General features: G+C 46.2%; 1 pseudogene; it reads left to right on the top strand.

Moving 5' to 3' along the window:
• The first annotated feature begins 436 nt into the window (after positions 1–436).
• On the top strand, positions 437–20,185 carry LOC132487010 (large ribosomal subunit protein uL30m-like; annotated as a pseudogene).
• Positions 20,186–20,598: the final 413 nt, after the last annotated feature.

The following is a 20,598-nucleotide window of genomic DNA, read 5'->3' as shown; positions in this document are numbered from 1 at the left end:
TTTTCTCCCCCTCCATCACCGTAGCCCATCCGTCCTCAGTTCTGAGGCCTCGAAGCACGCAGACCGACCCTGCCAGGGCGCTCCCGAGGGGTGAGCTTCCTTGACAAGCATCCCGGCTGCCCCAGAGCTCTGAGGACCCGCAGGCCGTGGTGCTGTGACCCGCGGGGCAGTGCTGTGACCCGCGGGGCAGTGCAGAGAGGCGTGGGCCGGCATCGCCTCCCCCATCCTCTCCAGTGCCCCGCCCACCCGCTCGCCCCACACCCGGCGGCCGAGCGCCTGGCCTTTGCCTGCTCGTCTGCCTTGACGTCTGCGGCGGCGCGGCGCGGGCTCTCTGGGGTCCGCCGTGAGTTATGATGCACATCCAGGGCTGCTGCTAAAAAAAGGGCAGTGACTCACAGCGGAAACTTCCACGAGCGTTGGCGGCGCAGGGGCGGGGATGGAGGCCTGTAGCGGCGCCCGGGGCGCCGGGCTGCGGCCAGGTGTGGCTCGAAAGCACGGTGGCTAGGACCGTGGCACGGGTTCGGGAGGGAGCCGGGGAGTCCCCAGGGCCGGCAGCAACTCCCCTGCCTCAACCTGGCCGCCCAGCCTGGGTTCTACCGCTGCGAGCTCAGAGGCAGCCTTTGTGGCATAAAGAACCCTATATGGCAGGTGGCAAATGGCAGGTGGCTCACACTCCGTTCTCCTAAGCGCTCTCTTGATCTTCATTCACTTAACCCTCAAAACAGCCCTTAAGGGAGGTGACCTGTTTATCTCTCCTTTGCAGATCGGATACTAAGGCCAGAGAGAAAGGAACTTGCTAGATATGACACAGCTGGTACAACCACGCCTCTCGCTATATTCAGTAAAATTGTAATTTGATAGATACTGGGGGACTCCTCTTGCACTCCCAGGCCTGTGCTGGTGGCACTGAGATGGATGAGCATGGACCCCGCTGGGGGGAGCTCACGGATGCTCTTTCTGTGCCATTTCCACAAGTGTCTACCTGGGGGAACGCAATTCCATCCCTTTCTACTCCACAAACATTTCTGAGCCCTACTCTGTGCAGAGCACAGTGGCAGAGGGGACAGAATGACGGTCACAAAGGTGACTGTGGCAGCCTTAATTCATTCATCTGTTCATCCACCAAGTAGTTATTCAGCATCTGCTATGCTCCAGGTGAGCAAGGTAACCCTGACTGGCTCCTGCCCTCATGGAGCTTACACCCGCTGGGGAAGATGGGCGAACAGGGTGGAAGAAGTGCCACATCGAGTGCTAGAGGGACACAACACAGAGAGGGAGCACCCAGCCTAACCCAGGCAATCAAGGGAGCTTTCCTGGTGAAGCAAACTTGATGCCAAGTCTTGGAGGATAATTGGAAGTTAGGCATATGGACAGGAGGTGGGAAGAGAGTTTCAGTAAGAGAGAACAACATGTGCCTAAGCCCAGAAATGTGAGAGATCATTCTGGGTTTGAAGAACTGGAAAGCATTCAGTACACCTGCAAAGATGAGAGCAAAGGAGCAAGAGTGTTGAGAAACAGGAAGTAAGAGCCAGGTGGGGAAGGGAAGCTTGCTAAGGACTTGGGACTCAGCCAGAGGGCAAACGAGCTAACAACTCGGCGCACAGCCAGCTTCTTTTATGAGGAGTAGATTGATATCATTTCTATTTGTGCCAAAGAGGGCAGAAAAAAAAATGCCATGCTGATGGGAAAGGGATACCATAGAAGGCTACATGGTGGAGGAGGCACTTAGGCTGTGCCTGGTTGATAGACTTTCTGTTGAAAGGGGAAGGGGAGAGAACAAGAGGAATCATCTTGGAAGCAGGATGGATGACATAAAACCTCATCCAGCTCTTTACAGACCTTCTGGAAAGGCCAGAGAGATATTCACAGAACCAGGGCTAATGCAGTGTGATACTCCTAGGCCTGAATGTGTGTGGGGTCTATGGTGTGGATGAAGTAGCCCACAATGACACCATGAAAGCAGAAGACACAGCCCTGTTCCTTAAGAGGCTACCATTCGTTGGTGCCAGCAACTAACTAGAAAACAGAATTGCTTAAGTCTTCAACAGTACGTATGGAGCACCTGCTATGTGGCAGTTTCTGTGTTAGGCATTAGAAATCCAGTGGAGAACAAAAAAGGACGTGGGCTACCCTCATGGAGACTAATTCTGGAAGGGAAAATATTAATGTACAAAAAGACCCAAATAAATGAATAAGACCCGTGAATAGGTATGTGGTGCTATGAAAAGGCAGGAGAGGATTACTTGATTCTGGAGAGCCCAGGCAAGAATCTTAATGGTGTTACAATTGAGCCGGGGTCTGAAAGATAAATAGCTACCAAGACAGAGAAGGGAGGGAAGGGTGACTGGGATGGAGAGTGAGGGGGAGCTTGGGACAAAATGAGGTTGGGGAGCAGGGTCTTATGAACCACCATAAGGACTGGGGAGTGTCTCCTAGCAACAGTAGAGGTCGTGAAGTGTGTATAACATGGGCAAAATTGTGGGCAACACACCTCAGGTGCTCTGGGTGTGCAGAGAGCCAGAGAGGAAACAGAGACGCATCACTTACTGACCTCATTCTTTATTCATCTGACCTCCTTTAACTTTGACAATAACTCTGCCAGTTTCTAATCTCCAGTGTCTTGATGAGAAACCTGAGGTTCAAAGAAGTTAAGTGATTTGCCCTCCTCCACAGTTTGCTAAGTAGAAGACCCAAACAACAGTCTCTGTAACCCCTGATCTTTCTAATGGGAATGAGATTAGTCTCCCAGAAGACTGAGCCAGAAGTTAGTGTAAAGTAGGACTTGGATAGTGAGGAGGGAGGTGAAAAGGCTTTCCCCCGTAAGGGCAAGTCATCAGCAGTATAGAGATGAAACAAAGAATGGCCTGAAAGAGAAGCAATGCAGGAACTGCCTACATAGAACATAATGCAGAAAAAAAGACTGGAAGGAAAAGTACAAAGAGTTTGCTATCAGAAGCTTATCTCTAAGGGTTATGGGTCATTTTTATTGTTTAATTTTTGCTTGACTGGGTTTTCTTAATTTTCCATGATGAAAATTTGTTTCTTGCATAAATAGGGGAAGTACCAGCAGTTATATTTTCAGGGGATCACATAAGCTTTTTCAGTTCTCATAGGCAGCATCTACATCGTATTTTTTTTTATTGTCCTATGGAGCCCAGCACAATGCCGGGCACATAGTAGGTGCTCAATAAAATAAGCTAGTAGGTGCTCAATAAAATAAGTTAAACGATAAAATAATTTGAGGTAGGATTAAGGACGGTAGAAGGCCAAGTCTGACACCTTATTCTGAAACAAATTTCTGGCCCTTATGTCAAAAATCAGTCAGCCTTGAAACAAACTGTTGAAACTCTTAATTCACCTGTAGTCACCATCATAGCACAGAATGACCATAATAACCTCAGTGTATGCTAGTCACAGCCAACAAATGCCTCAGCAAGTTTTTTTTTTTTTTTTTTTTTTTTTTTTTTTTTGCGGTATGCGGGCCTCTCACTGTTGTGGCCTCCCCCGTTGCGGAGCACAGGCTCCGGACGTGCAGGCTCAGCGGCCATGGCCCACGGGCCCAGCCGCTCCGCGGCATATGGGATCCTCCCAGACCGGGGCACGAACCCGTATCCCCTGCATCGGCAGGCGGACTCTCAACCACTTGCGCCACCAGGGAGGCCCCCTCAGCAAGTTTTAACTGAGCTTTTTCGGTGTGCTCAGCCCCACAGAGTCTATTGGGTAATAGATAACAAGAGCAGTATAAACCGGGGCACCTTGCCAGAGCAAATATTGTGGTGTTGAATGATCTGGCTGCATCCAAGCAGGCGAGACCTGAGAACACTCGCTCACAAGGCTGTCTCTCCTAACCAAATGGCACCACATACTATGATGTTATAATATTAGGTTCTTAATCATGGAAACACTGGCATCTGTTTCGGCGGAAGCTCCCTCCCAGATGGTGTGTCCCACTGTTTTTGTCGTCAGGAACAGCGTGAGGTTTCTTAAATGGCTTTAAGCTTCCAAGTCATCTTCCACATAATGGCATCCTGTTAATTAAGTGGTCCCTTTGTGATTGCATTTGATAAATATGAGATGAGAAGGGTTTATTGAGATGTTAGAAAAAAGGAAGGCAAAGCAACAGGGAGGAGCTCATGTAGGCAGAAAGGCCTTTGTGTGGGCATCTTCCAGTGGGCTTCAAGGGAATCAGGGGCAGCTTAGGATACACAGAAGGGAGAAGGCTGGGATTCACAGACAAAGCTGCCGCCTCTACCCATTAGACGTCCAGCCAGATGCACATGGTGTGTGAGTATTTCATGGCAACCGTGCTTAGCCCAGCTCTTTGCATTGAGGCAGGCAGGGAGGTGGAAGCTTTCCAGATCTTTCTCAGAGTTGAGTGACTCCAGCCACTCGCCGATGTGCAGTTGTCATTCACGCTGCCAGGCGCTGTTTTGACTCCAGTTGTCAAGATTCGAGAAGTGCAGCTCCAAAAAAGGTATCTGCTTTGGAAGCAGCATTCTGTGTTCTTGGAGCAGCAGATGACTGGTGACAACATACAATTAAATATAAATGCTCTGCCCAAGAACTCAACTTGGAGGGTTGGTGAAGTTTCAGGTCTGACTTGTTAAACTTAGCTTTTTCCAAAGACTGGGCAATGTTCTCCAAAAACAGCACTCCAGGGAATCAGGCCTAAAGATAAGCGGAGGCTTCAGTTGAATATAGAGCTCTGTCAGCCAGCCTCCTGCCTTCAGGCAGACATACATCAGCTGCAGGCTAGAGAAAAGATTCTGTGATACCTAATGACTTCCTCGTCTTGCCTACTGGTTCAATCTTAGTTCAGCTGTTCATGCAAGGAATGTCTATGAGGTATCTTCTAGGTGGAAGACATATATCTGGGATGTAGTGACTGGACTGCTGTGCTCTTGCCCTTAGGAGCTTTACAGTCAGGCAAGCTCATGATTCTGTGAGCACTTGAGGGCAGAGGCTTTGGCCTTGTTACTCCCAACCCCTAGCCCAGTTCCTGCTGCATAGTAGGTGCTTAATAAATGCTTGCTGAATGACTGCATGAATGAGTCCTACTTCCCACCCCCTCCTATAGTTAGTATTGTTCTATATCTTTCTTAACTTTCTCCTCCCGCGCTCATTAGTACTTATTTTTCTGGCTTGGGTGGCTATAGAGAACAGCTGTTTCTTAACTGCGGCACTCTAATACTTGGACATTGTTAGTAATTCACCTTTTGGCCACCACTCTTCCGGTTCCCTCTGGTCTTACCCTGGTGTCAGCATCTGCTCTTGGTCACCTGTACTAAGAAAAATAATTTGTTTTGGCATCTAGTGATCCATTACAGCTTGCAAAGGTTTTTACTTGTTAATGTAAAGTACAGTTTCAAGGACTGTGGGAGAACCCCTAATAAGCCACAGTATCACCCAGGCTGCACTCACCCAAATACTGCCCCTAACCCCAACTCCCTCAACCTTAAAGTCCAGCATCAGCAAATTTAAACTTTCATTCCACGTTAAAATAAGATTTAGAAAAAAAAAATAAGATTTAGAGACTACCTCCCCTAAAACAGGCATCACGTTGATAATCACATTTTTTAACACGGTAGTGTAAATTATACAAGGTCCTATGCTGAAGGTGGATTATAACACAGAGGAAAGCTGGAAAAGCACAGGAAAGTCCGGATAATTGGCTCTATGCAGACCTGCCCAGCCACAAATCTCTGAACCATAGTAGAGCAGTTCATCAGTTACTAACATCTTTTTATTAGTGCTATTATTATTACAACAACTACAACCGCTACTACCATTAGTGTGCTTCTACTATGTAAACATGAGTCCAGCAAATTTCAGCTTCCTTTGTGACAATGTAAGCTCAAGTGTCAATTATGTTTTCACAGCTATTCATAACGAGGCTGATCCTTTTGTTTTTACTAAGTGTCAACAGATGTGCTCTTAAAATATTCACAAACTGGATCAAAGGGAAAGGTTTTGATGGCTAGTTAACTTAAACAGAACTGGAACTAAGAGGAAAGGATTTCTTTGGGGGTAATAAGCACAAGATAGAGTTGTGGTCTAATAGAGACACGTGTCTTAGTCTCTTAACCAGTTTCTTCTCCTTCCCATGGAGGGGAGACCCTCAGTTCAGTGGCTGATTTTGGAGGACTTTGTAAAAACTGGTTAAGCTCACTGTTACAGGTTCCAGTGATAAGCCAGTAGCATCCTTGACTCTGAGCACTTCCCTCCCCTACAGGGAGGTTCCCCTACCTGTTCTTCACCATGGCAGCCACCACCCTACCCCAGGGTGGCTGTCTCCATTTCACACAGCTCCCCTGTAGAAGAAAGCTGATAAGAGGCTTTCTCACTGGTCAGGTGCTCCTTTCTCCTATTCATTACCCAGTCCATTTGCCTGGCTTCTGATCTCCTACCTTCCGAATTCCATATATTTCTTGACTCCTCATCCCTGGTCTGCTTGGATTTCTCTCCTCCAGATGTTCCTTCAATACATGCTGCCCTTTTGCCTGGTTCCACCTAGCTTCCTACCTAGTCTCTGTAAGCCATCATGACCATGCCTCCCCCCACAGAAGAAATACAGAGGATGTAGAGCCTTTCCCAACACCCCCTGGAAATGACAGAACTTAGCAGTCAGGCTGAAAATTGCTGGGCAAGAAATAGGTCACAACTTGCTGCAAGCAGGGCCTTGCTCATTCTTGTTATCCAGTCCGTGGCCTAAGCTCTTCCTCACATGATCACAGCTACACTCTGATGCTTCTTTTTTATCCTGACTGGCCTTCCTGGTAAGATGGAAGACACTGAAAATGGCAAATCCATAGAAGTAGAGTTTCAACTTCTCCCCTTAGCTTTGCTCACAGGGACACAATTTCCTCCAGAAGTATGAAAGAGAATGTTATTTTTTTTAATAGACTTTGTTTTTTAGAGCAGTTTTTGGTTCACAGCAAAGTTGAACAGAAACACAGGGTTCCCGAATCCCCCCATCCCCCCACATGGCCATCCTCCCCCACTATCAACATCCTGCGCCAGAGTGAACAGTTGCTACAGTTGATGAACCTGCATGGATACATCCTTATCATCAAAGTCTGTCGTTTACATTAGGGCTCATTCTTGGTGTTGTATATTCTATGGGTTTTGACAAATGTATACTGACATGTACCCACCATTACAGTATCATGCAGAAGAGTTTCACTGCCCTAAATATTCTCTGTGCTCCACCTGTTCATCCCTCCATCCCCTGTGACCCTTGGCAACTACTGATCCTTTTACTGTCTCCATAGTTTTGCCTTTTCCACAATGTCATATAATGGGAATCGTACAGTATGTAGCCTTTTCTGATTGGCTTCTTTCACTTAGTAACATGCATTTAAGTTTCTCCATGTCTTTTCATGGCTGGATAGCTCATTTCTTTTTGGCACTGAGTAATATTCCATTGTCTGGGTGTATCACAGTTTATTGATCCATTCACCTGGTGAAGGACATCTTGATTGTTTCCACGTTTTGGCAAGCATGAATAAAGTTGCTATAAACATTCATGGGAAATGTTGTTTTTAATTATATTTCTAATCAATGATGACTTCCAGATGAGCAAGGATGAGGTACAACAAACATACGTGGCTCAGTAAGTAGGATACGTAGTCAACCCCAAGCCTTCCAAACACCTGTCCCCAAATTGTCTGTAGATAAATCTCTCAAGGAGTTTATAGAAGGCATAGATTTTTGAGCCCCACTCCCAAAGCCTGATTCAGTAGGACTAGGAAGTCACCAGGTAGAAGGAACATAGGCTTAACCTCCAAAAGGAAAGAGGCAACGGAACATTAATATCTCACTTGTACCGGAGAGAACTATGTACAGTGAGGAGTTTGGTGACGAATAACCACAACTCATCTGATGGAGACATTGTGTTCTTCTCTGAGCCTCTTGGGGAAATGACATGGTGGCTAAAAGAATTGTTGATATGTACTATCCTCTCCCATTAAAAGGAGCTAAAAAAGCCCTGGGCACCGAGATGTGAACTCTTTCCTTCAGGGTAGAGTGGAGCCACTAAAAATAGCCTTGGAAAATAAGGAGTTGTAGAGGTTCAACAAGGGAAACAAATCAGAAATAAATTTGGCACCAAGAGAGAAAGGAGGAGGAGGAGACGAACTCTCACGAGAAATAGGGAGAAAGAGGTGATTCGCTGGGGTACCTAAAAACAGGTACATCTTTCCCACCCACAGAGCTGCTGGCTGGCATTCCTCCAGTGTAAATCAGTCCCTCCAGAGCAGAGGAAGATGAGTCAGAGGATCAGCCAGGAGAAGCTAGGTTTTGCCAGGGTAACAAACAACCCCTCAAATCTCAGAGGCTTCAAAGCACAATGGTTTGGTTCTCATTCCTGTTGTCTGTCCAGTGTGGGTTTAGTAGGGCCCTGCTCCTTGTCATCAGTCAGGGACCCAGGCTGATAAAGGCTTCATCTCCCCGAGTGCTTCCAGGATCACTACAGGGGTCAGGGGTTGCTGCACGGTTGGGCACTGGCAACTGAATGCACCAGCCTGGAAATGATGCATAGCACCTTCACTCGCGTTTCATTGGCCAGTGCAAGTCACATGGCCCTGCTTGTGTTGAAGTGGGATAAGGAAGTGAAGATATACCATGTGTCCAGGAGGAAGAGAATGAGAAAAGGTGTAAACAACTCTGCCGACTACTGTAGTCAGATAAAGGAGCTGAGGGAGGGCGGATGGGGACAGTGGAGGGAAGTCTCCTTGGAGCCACCAATTTGCAATTTGATTTTCATCTCTGTCTTTACTAATCAAGAGGAACAGCCTTATCCAATGTCCCTGAGTGTGTCCTGAGCCTTACTTCCTGCCTGCAAGAAAAAGGACAGTGTAGCAGTGAACAGCCTGGGCCCTGGAGTCAGGCCAACCCGCATTCATGTCTGGAACCTACCAGTTGTGTGACCTTGGGCAAGTTAGGAATCTCTCTGGACCTCACTTTCCTCAGCTGTATAAGGTGGATGACAATAGCACCTACCTTATGGGGTTATTGTGAGGATTAAATGAGATCATACAAGAAAAGAGTTGTAGGCCAGAGCTGCTTAAACTAGGCTGTGCCAGCAAACTACTCAGGGAGCTTGTTAACATGTATTTGTGATTCAGAGGTCTTGGATGAGGCCCGAGATCTTGCATTTCCAACAAGCTCCCAATGGTGCCTATATTGCTGGTTCATGGACCATCCCTTAGTAGCAAGGATTTTAGATCAGTGTCCAGACATGGTAGATTATTCTTAAAACTGGTTGCAAAGGTTCTGCTGCCCCTGCCCTCGATGAATGGAAATTACAGCTGCTTGTTGGTGGAAGTATCTGTGTCTGATGCTTCCACAGACAAATGTTCTATATGGAGGTTGATGAGCGGGTGCTAGAATCGGGAGGCCTGGGTTGGTATCCAAGTTCTGCTCCTCAGCAGCTCTGTGGTTTGGGCGAGTTTTGGAAACTCTCTGAACATCTGTATCTAATCTGTAAAATGAGCATAGTAATACAGATCCACCATTTGTCATCTGTGATTCCACAATCCAAAGAGCTCTGAAACTGTAAGTTTCTTCACTGTTTGGCACACTGTGACCTGCCCGGAAAAGCTGACATATATTGACATGAGGCTGTTTACAGCTTTTATTTTATGCCTCTTATGACTATTTCTGTGTTTCATCACAGAAATATGAATGGGTTTGATAATTAAACACTGCTGCAGATGCTGCTGGGCTTAGAATAACATATAGCAGGTATACTATTTCGCTTTCTAACAACTAAAAAACTGATTTCCGAAACACACCTGGCCTCAAAATTTTAGAGCAGACACTATGGACCCGAAGGGAAGGAAAAAGCACTTGTAAGACACTGAGCACCATACCTAACACAGAGTAAGTGCTCAACAAACAGGAGTTATTACTGAAGTTATTGTTCATCCTGGTGCTTCCCTGGGGCAGAGGGGAAGGGAATTCAGGAGGCAGGGTCTGTGGGTCCCCTGAAGATACATAGGACAGGATCAGGTTTGTCCCTGTGTTTTTAGCCCTTTGATTTGTCTTCTGTTTCCTCCTGAAAAATAAAAAAAAAAAATGCATGGAAATGAATGTATACCATGAGGGTGCAGACACCGAGATGGAACAAAAGCAAGACTCAGGCAGGTGGAAAGGGTTCTCTCCTGTGCCCACAGAAGCAGCTGGCAGGAACTCAGCTTCATAGGCAGCCAAGGACAGTTGCTTTCCTTGAGGCCTCTTTGAATATACTGTTGAAGAGTGTCACTTGAGCAAAAGACTCCAGTCCTTACCCCGCCATTCACCTGCTGGGGGCACTTGGGATGCCTTCATCTTCACAGGTCTCAGCTTTCTTATGTGACAACCGGACAATAATGCAATCCCGGCTCCAACTGCCGTATTGCAGGGGCCACATTAAAAGCGGTCCCAATGTTCATTGCAGCACTGTTTACAATAGCCAGGACATGGAAGCAGTCTAAATGCCCATCAACAGAGGAATGGGTAAAGAAGATATGGTACATATATACAATGGAATATTACTCAGCCATGAAAAGGAATGAAATTGGGTCATTTGTAGAGACGTAGATGGACCTAGAGACTGTCATACAGAGTGAAGTCAGAAAGAGAAAAACAAATATTGTATACTAACGCGTATATGTGGAATGTAAAAAAATGGTATAGAGCAGGGGTCCCCACCCCCTGGGCCACACAACAGGAGATGAGTGGTAGGCGAGCAAGCGAAGCTTCATCTGGCACTCCCCATGGCTCGCGTTACTGCCTGAACCATCCCCCCTATCGCTCGCATTACCATCTGCACCATCTCCCCCCCCACCCCTCCATCCATGGAAAAATTGTCTTCCACGAGACTGGTCCCTGGTGCCAAAAAGTGTGGGGACTGCTGGTGTAGATGATCTTATTTGCAAAGCAGAAATAGAGACACAGATGTAGAGAACAAACCTATGGATACCAAGGGGGAAGGGAGGGGTGGGTTGAATTGGGAGATGGGGATTGATATACATATACACTTTTGATACTATGTATAAAATAGATAACTAATGAGAACCTACTGTATATCACAGGAAACTCTACTTAATGCTCTGCAGTGACCTAAATGGGAAAGAAATCCAAAAAAGGGGGGGTACATGTATACGTATAGCTGATTCACTTTGCTGTACAGTAGAAACTAACACAACATTGTAAAGCAACTATACTCCAATGGAAAAAAAAAAGCGCTCACAGATGTGAATGCATTATGAAAGGGAAAATCCGTGTTCGCAGGTTGAGTATAATTATTCATTTGACTACAAGCAGGAGATCGGCGAGAGGACTGACATCACACAGGGAACACTGGTTAGCACATTCTTTAATCACACTTCTGCTGTCGACTCTAATGGCATTGTTATTTGCACTTGGCTCCCTCACCTTCGTCACAGCCATTTGTGCTTGTCAATTGAGGCCAGCGTGATTGAGTTTTCACGAGATTAACGGCCCCATCATTGCTTATAGACAACCAAAATCAAGGCTTATAGACAACCAAAATCAAGGCTTATAGACAACCAAAATCAAGGCTTTTGGATACTGTTGTTTGGACTAACACAAGACAATTATTTGAAAGAAAACAAGTATAAGCAGGACACAGGTTTGAGATTTGTCCTTCCCACTTCTGTCTTTAGCTGTGTCTGCAGACTTTTTGGCTAATGACTTCCTCACCATCCTCACGTTCCATGTTAAGAGCACTGGCTTTGGGGTCAGACAGACCAGAGTGAGACCCAGTCCACTGCCTTGCTGTGTGTGGTCTGGCAACTCGCTGAACTCGCCAAGCCTCAGTGTCCCCGTGTTCAGTATTCCTAGCTCTAGGAATAATTAGAGCTAGCTGGCATGTGTTTTTGTAAGGTTTAGGTATATAGATAGGATGTTAAATTTAAATTCCTCCTGTTGTCTCTAAAATTCAGTTATATCTCCCACACAGAATACAATAAACGGTAAGTACTCCCATATGCTAAACAGGGGTGCTAGTTCCCTGGAGCAGATTTAATTTAAAAAATAGGAGAGCAGAACCATTTCAGCAAAATAATCCCATGAACCAGCAATGGTAAAGAAGACTGGAGGTTCAAAGGGTGTTGGAAGAGTCTAGAAAGGGATTTTGTTGGCTGTCCTCTCCCCAGCTCAGGAGTGTCCCTTCAAAACCCAAATGTGTTGGAGGTGGGAGTGCAGCCAAGGAAAACATTCACAGAGATTGGGGATGCCTAGAAGAAGCTGAGGCAGGCACTTACACCTGGCCGTACCTTCACAAAGGTGCGGGATCACAGGATCCAGTGCTGTTTTGGGGCTAGGGCCAAGAACAGTGGGAGTACTCCTGGGATAGCATGGCATGCTTTTGGTGACATTTGTGACCACAGAGGCTGGTCTACAAAAGACAGGATGTTGGGTGGTGATACACACCACACTGGGGCCAGGAGATAGGACTTGGTAGACAACAGCCTACCCATTGCTAAGGCAAGAATGCATGAGTTTCCCATGGGCCAAGGGGATGCTGCAGAAGCCAGCAGAGCCTGAGCCCTCATGATGGGCCCCCAGCAATAAGATGCCCTAGCACAGACAACCAGGACAGGAGCTAAGAATGTCACAAGAGGTCAGCCTGAGTGTACAGCCAGAGCCTCTGAGAATCTCCAAGTGTGCCCATGAGGCCACCAAGCAGGCACCTGCCAAAGAGGGCACTGATGACTGATTCCAGCAGCCCTGTAAGAGGGTCCCTTTTCCCTTAATCCCCTCCTCTACCCTGACTCAGAAAAAGCCAGCCAGTCACAGGGACAGGAAAGAAAGTTAAGTGATAAGAGATTACAGTCCCCCACAATCCCCACTGCAGGTCCCTGTAGTTAGAGTTGGGGAGGTTGAGGGGGGGGAGGCGGAGTCTGAATGAGATGGGATATTGAAGTTCTGATCTCACCTCAAGGGGATCATTTAATACCTGAACTGAGTGTGAACAAACAAAACAGAACTTGTTTTCATAACTTAAACTGATGAGAAAGCAGCAGATGGAACTGTCCAAGATGTCATCAAGGGGCTGGGCGGGAGTCTGCGGAGCATTGGGGGTGCAGGATTTGGAAGGCAAAAGACATCCACTGCTTGGTTGTGCCTCCCTTGAGTTCAGCCCACTCAGTAAATTGGGTACATATGTCAAGTGCTTAACTCAGGCACTGCAGCCTGGCTCAGCTGTTAGATGACAGTGATTACTACTATTATCTTTAACATTCATTGCAAACTGATTTAGACCTTTTAGTCAATGTACAGAAACACAGTATGCCTAGTAAGTGAGAGGAAGGAGAGATTTCTTATTCTGCTTTAAAAAATTTAGGAAGCTCCTGTCTTCACCGGCAAATTCAGAACTACCTGCAGAATCAGGTTGCTGTGCAGTCTGTCGATATATTGTAACTGAGAGCTGCAAAGGCCCTTCTCACACCTCAGAATATCATGGCGATGTTGTGTCTGTCACCAGCTTCAGCCACAGAGTTGGAGCGAGAGGTTACTGATGTGACTGGTTATCTTCCCAACTCCTGGTTAAGGTGTAATGAAAGTCGGACACTGTGGGCGTCCCATCAGAACAGAGTCCCGAGCATGAGCCTTCCTCTTATTGTCCCTCATCAAAATCTTGCTGTCCTAGCGCTCATTTCCTTCTGGCCCTGCTCTCTGCTTTCCTAGCATGTCTGATAAACCAAGCAGTTTGTTGACAGAGCTTCAAGAGGCCAAGGGCCTAAATGTGAAGCCTTGCTCCGCTGTTTACTGTCTGGGAGCCCTGGGCCGTTTTCTTCCTTTCATCTGGCTTCTGCATTTACATCTGTACAACGGGAATTATAGTGCCTGCCCTGTTTATCTCACAGGGCTATTCTGGGGTTCAGTTGCAATTGTGGATGTGAGAGGGCTTGGAAACCTTTAAAGCACCATATAAATGATCTTGAGATGCTCAGGAGTCCTCATTAAGGCCAGATAACACTCTGCACGTGAATAGGCTGGACCCCAGTGGACTTCAGAGGTGGGAAATCTAGCAATGTGTTAGGGTCAGTATGAAAAGCGTATTTGACAAACCTCAGTCTGTCCCACGCACTAATTTAAGATCCAGTGGTGTTTCTGATACTAAAATCCCCCTAGACTCAGTGTTTATCTGGCCCACTCCAGGATCTGCCCCAAATTTGCTGTTAAAAAAGAAAATAAAATTACTATCAAACTATGAGGCTTCTTTGGAACGTTTTCCTTCTTTCATGTACACATTGCCTGGGCTGGGCACTCAGTGCCTCTGCAACAGTCAACACTGTGGCTCAGCCTAGCCCTCCTCCTCCATGAGGGATTGCAATGTATTTGACGCCCCAGGGCAGGTCCCCTCGCTTACAGATCTGGTCAGACTCACCTGTGCAGCACACTGGCCCAGAATTTTCTGAGAAGAAGCCTTTGTCTTCAGTGCTGACAAGCAACACGAACTCTCTTAAACCAAGAAAAACATTGCCATAGGCCCCCAAGAGGTAACGTCCAAGTCCAGAGTGGCTCCAGTCTGAATCGAGCAATTAAATCTGCGTCTGCCCCTACCCACAACCTCAAAAATGTTAACATCTTGCACGTGTCAAGAGGGTTATTTATAAAACTATTTGCTTGTCAACCCCAGGAGGACATTCTGTACTTTTTTGCTGGAATACTGTATATTTATGAACTGTGGCTTGAAAACTAGGAGGAATATTTATCCGTGAAAAATTCTATCAGCCCCGCCCACCCCCACCCCCACCCCCACCCCCCCGCCCCGCGCAGCACAGCCTGCATTCAGTCGCCGTCCTGCGGTGGCTGGGCAGGGTTCTGGTGGAGAGCTAGTCCATGGCTTGCTGCAGCAGGGAATGAATTCCAGATGTGTGCTTCTTCAGGGGAAGGATCTCAGTTTGAGATATTTTAGATCAGAGACTTGTTTTCTTTCTCTCTCTCTCTCGTTTTTTGCTCTAGTGAATAATTAGTCTTGAACATTAAGAACATGCAGTCTGTTTGTTGCCTCCTGCACTTGATGCTTTAGCACCCTCCCCCGACCCTGCAAAGTCTCCCAGCCTTCTGATCTCCCAGTTTAGATCTGGTTATCTGTTCCTAGTGTGTGACACACAGAGAGCCATTTGGTTGGAGAAGAGAGGGCTTGGCATGATGTGGGGTAGACTCTAATCCCGGACAGTAAAATACCTGCGAGAGACTTCTGACACCATTCTTTCCCAAGGACTGCCTCTGTGGAGCTAGCCCACCTCCAACGTGTCCCCGTGGTCAGCTTCATCAGCCATAGGGTCTTCTGCTGACAGGGATGCTGAGCCCATCCAACATCGCAGCAGATTTCTTGCTCTCTCTTGAGCAGTGAACTTATAATTCATTTTTCTGCTCTCTTCAAGATTGAAGGACCCAAAGTGGGAGTGGTCTGTAAGTGTGTGTGTGTTGTGCAGTGACAGATAAAAGAACTTGTATCTGAGAACCTAGAGAGACCCGAAGGAACAGAAAAATCTGCACACACAGAGGATGACATGTGCGATTGATCCTCATGCAGTCTCTGCAATGTTTTCCATAGCTGTAATGCCCATATTTTTATTCTTAAAAGCCTTTGAACCTTGATTAAGGGCTTATTCCTAAAAGTCTTAAGCTGTAATGTTATACACACCTGGTAGGTATACTTGGAGATACAGTGAAATCCCTTTAGCTAATTTCCTTACCACATTGCATAATAGTAATACTGTTATTATCATATTACCATTTATCAAGTATTTGGCATTTAGCACACTCTATTTCCAGTTCTTAGAAATGGCAAAGATTTTATCACCCTTATTTTACAGGTAAAAAAAAAGCTGAGCCATGGAGAGGTTAAATAGTTTTCCAATAGACACATGACTGATTATAAGTGGAACTGGTGTTTGAACCCAGAATGTGTTGGCTCTGTGATGGGAGAGAAAAGAGATAAGAAGTTGGAGGAAGAGGGGAGGAGGGGGAGTTGAAGCATAAAACAAAACCATCAACCCTTGAGAGTTGGGTGTTGTTGACCCCAGCTGTCCTTCCAGCCTCAGTTGACCTCCGTGAGTGAGTCACACTGTCCTTGTGTGGAGGGCCCCAGTGTATACATCCAGGGGGGCTCAGGGATGGGAGGTCTCCGTGGGGGAGGACTTGGGTCATCTTTGGGCTTTTTGGCAATGGAGACATCTGCAGATCCAGCAGGGGGTTATTCAGGGCCAACTCAGGAATTTAAAATCCCTGCAAGCTTCTGGGGCTGGTCACTGGGATTCACACTCCCCCAAGCATCTCTCTAGGCCAAGGTCAGGGCACAGAATCAAGCTGTCTCTCTACTCGTTCCTCCCTTGCCCTGGGCTTAGCCCAACCCACCCACAGTTGGCACCTTGCCAGCAGGGAGCAATGCCTTCTGGGGGAGCCAGGTCCTCAGGCCTCAGGCCACAGTCCAGGCTTGGGAGGCAGTGGGAGGCCCCCCAGGGGTGTGAGGGCAGCCCAGGCTGTAAGTCCCAGGCCTGGGCATGGGCACAGAGCCAGCGAGCTCACTTAGAGAGCAGGGGACAGGGAGGGCCAACTGCTTGAGGAAAGACCTCAGTCAGCCTCCAGACCTTGGCAGGGAGGAGGCTGTGCCTAGAGGCTTCATCCAAACACAGTTCGTTTCATGGAGTCACCAAATTTCCGAGTCTCCACATCCTTATGAGACCATGTGATTGTGTCACAGAAGCCCCATCCCTAAAGCTAAGCCCCAGGCCAGATCTACTGCTCATTCTGCTTATGTGTGAATTTAAACATATCTCTTGACACCTGAAAAATGGAAAGAGCGCTTTATAATCTAAGAAAGATCAGAATATAGAAGTCACGTAAGATAGAAGTCACGTATTTGAGCTGTTAATTTAGACAGTCTCAAGTCTCATTCACTTCTTGGGTATGTGTCTTTGGATGAGTTACTTAATCTCAGTTTCCTAGTCCGCAAACTGGAAATAATGAAATGCATACTCTATAGAAGAGTTGTGAGGATAAATGAGAACATGAGTATAAGCAGATTTGGCCCCTGGCACTTCAGTGCTCAATAACTGTGAGCTTTTTAAAAAAGTCCTATTAATTTAACTTCCTGGAAACAAAATAAAACCACAGGAATGGTAATGTTCTTGGGACACTGTATATTACTGTGAGGAATTATGAGTCCCTATATACAAGGAGGTAAATGAAATTCAGAAATATTACCAGATTTGGCCAAGCTGCATAGCCAGGCATCACTGGTTTGGGAAATAAACTCACATCAGAGATTATAAGAAAATGGCTCCCCAGCTGACCTTACTAAAGGAAAGTTTATTTGCTGGGGAGAGAGGAGTGCAGGTGGAAGAGGTCAGGAAAGGGAGGGATGCTCTCGATGAGGCCATTCCATGACCATGTAGGTGTAGTTAGAGCTTACAGGAGGATGAGGCCTCCAGAATGTACCTTTGCCAGGCGCCCAATAGCCCACCCTTGCACAAGGCCACCGCCTAAGGGAAGAAGGCCTGCTACAAACTGGGAGGAATTCGTTTTCCAGATTTGGACTGTATCCCAGCCAGTGGAGGCTAGTGGGAAAAGCAACTGCACTGAAGGCAGAGAATCCTAAATCCAAATCCTCTCTTAGCCACTTCCTCACTGACCTCGGACAACTTAACCTCTTCTAACCTCTGTTTCCCCAGGCTTTAAAGTTGTAGATAATAAATGCCTGTGTCTCTGGTTTTTTGTAAGGATTAAAAGAAGTAAGTAGTAGGCGCCTTCCTTCTCCTCCCAATTCACCTCAGTGAAATAGGCTAGTGGACATATCTTGGCAAATAAGAGAGCTCTCCCCCATTGTTAATGGCCTGATGGCTGAGTACTAGATACTGGGAGACACGGGGTCAACTTCAGTCCCCGTGAAGATGGCAGAGTGAACAGAGGCAAGAAGCCCTGCCCCCTCAACGTTAGAAATACCAAGCTAAATATTATTTTTAATTTTTCACAAAATGTATTGGCTGAAAATCAGGAAACAAAATCTCCACTTGCCAGGAATGAAGAGAGAAGACGAAATTCTTTAGATGTAGCATGTCTCACAGGGGGAGGGGAATTGCAGGCTTGGGTCTGCATGAGGAACTGTGGAAGCCATGGCTGCCCAGAACAACGATGTCAGGACTGTGTAAAATCCTCCGTCAACAGAGGGTCATTTTCTCTGGCGTGCTACTCTGACAGAAGCAGGAAAGTAGACTGTAGAGGATTAATCCTGAAATAGCCAGAAAATTCCTTTACCCAGAATTCCACACTCTGCTGTTTTCATTTAGTCGAGGTTTTACCATGTATATCAGGAAATGATTGTGCTGACTTTTCCTTTTATCCATAATCACACAGCGTGTTCCGCCATTTTTCTTTTCTGTATTTCTCAGCTCCTTTGGAAAGGAATAAGAGACCCGCCCCAGGCAAGAATGCAATAATCTGACTGTGGCTTTAAGGGACCATGAGGTTCTTTCCAGTGCACCATTCAAAACAATTTCCAGGAGGAAGAATGGAGACTAGGACGTTTGGGATGGAGGGCATACATGAGAGTCAGAGAGGGAAGGTGGAAGGGGGTAGATGGCAGTTTGGTGTGGAGGGAGGGTTGTTCAAAAGAGGGAAAGGCCTGGGGTTCAGGTGAGCGGAGGACACTACAAAGGGCTCCATCTGAGCCACCCTGGATTTGCCAGTCCTCACAGGATCTGAGGACAGAATGATGTGATCTGAGCCCTGAAGGGAAGAGAATTAGAGTTAGCAAAAAGCTCTGTAGCTACCCAGGAAATGGATGATTATTAGGGCCATGTGGGTTTAAGATGCTAAAGAAAGACTCACTCAGAATATATTCCTACAGAGGAGAAGACGGCAAATGCTTTCTTATAAAAGAACATTGCTTTTAGATTCGTAAAAATGCCCCCAATTTAAATCTCCAGCTGGTAAAACGTTTCCGAGTCACTGATGTTGAGAGTCGAATAATGAAAGTAAAATAAAAGACAGCTGTACCATTTACTAGTGGCATGGCACAAGGATGTCACTTCTTTTTTTCTGAACCCAAGTTTCTTCACCTATAAAGTGGGAATGATAATAGGACCTACTTCATTAGGAACATTGTGAGAATTAAATGAAATAATGCATTTAAGTGTGTATGAAGTACGGTGATGGTTCATCCTAAGCCCTGTGAATGGCTGTGGTTTGGGCAGGGCTGTTTTCCCAAGATGCCCGTCAGCAGTCCTGGGACCTTAGATGACTTTACTTTGCAAGTCTGAGTTTGCAGGTATAGTGGTCAAGTATACAAGAGCTATAGTTTAGACATTTTGAGATTGGATCCCAAGTCTGCCGTTTTCCAAAGGCGTGAGTTGGGACATATTATGTATCCTCAGTGAGCCTCACTTTTTTTTATATACAAAATGGGGGTGATGACAGTACCTACCTTAGCCAACTCTCAAAAGGTGGTTACTATTGTTAGTATTACAAAGGCAAGGTCCTTCTTCTGCTTGGCTTTCCCTCAGTGGCCTATAAAGAAAATAATCACCATATTCACTGCCGGGAGTTTGCACTCGGTAGGTCAGTGGCCAGCAGGCAGACTACAGTGACAAAAGGTATAGAGCCTCTCATCTGTACAGATTTGATTCTCCACAAATTTACCAGGTCAAGAATTCCAGATAAAGTTTTTCAGCCTTCACCTGCAGACCATGAAAAGTATGGGCGGGGGGGGATCCAAAGCACCTTCATAAACTGCATATTGTTACCAGAATAAAAACTAGGAAGAGACATCCATCTGGGAAAAAGGTTACAATAAAGATGCTTGGATTAGAAAAAAGCACCTACTCCTCAGGTTCACAAGAATATCCCTTCAGTGAAGGCAAAAAAGAAAGTGGTTAAACATGTGATAAAAATCAAGTCCCTGTTGAGGTGATGGATTCATGGGTGTAGACATATGTCAAACTTAGCACCATATGCTTTTCAAATGTGTGCGTTTTGTTATATGTCTCTTATACCTCAATAAAGCTGTTAGAAACAAACAGACAAACAAAAAAAGAATCAAGTCCCTGAAGTTGCCACAAGGACTTCCAGCAAAGGAGGGCATGTGTAATGCCTGCCTTGCGACCACTGGAGAATTAGTAGTGCATGGCCTCTAAACCCTGTGGACCAGGGAGCAATTAAGTCCTAATGCCAGAGCATTTCAGATTAAAAAATGCAAATCATCTTTATTTAAAGATGGTGAGAAAGTGTTTCTATTAAACTATATTTTAAATACAAAAAAAAAAAAAAGGCAAGTTCCCGATTGGTTTACCTTCCCTTTGCAGATCTGAGCTCTTGATGTACTCTAGGTAAGACCCAAGTGGTTGTCCTTTTCTTACTGTCATTTGTACCTTTCCTCCATCCATTATGAAAGAAAGCACAATGAGGATCATATACCCATCAAAGCCACCTCCTATACTAGGGGCCCCATCTGAGCAAATCTCAAGTTCTAGTATTCAAATGACACCGCCACAGCCTCTGCCTCTGCATCACCGCACAATCCCTCATCATTACAGGGACAGCCCAAATATTGGCAGAAGAAATCAGAATTAATATTATGAG

Source organism: Mesoplodon densirostris, chromosome 3, assembly GCF_025265405.1.
Source record: "Mesoplodon densirostris isolate mMesDen1 chromosome 3, mMesDen1 primary haplotype, whole genome shotgun sequence".
In the NCBI taxonomy this organism is placed as follows: Eukaryota; Metazoa; Chordata; class Mammalia; order Artiodactyla; family Ziphiidae; genus Mesoplodon; species Mesoplodon densirostris.
The sequence above is the reverse complement of the archived record's forward strand: the minus strand, read 5'-3'. Positions and strand labels throughout refer to the sequence as shown.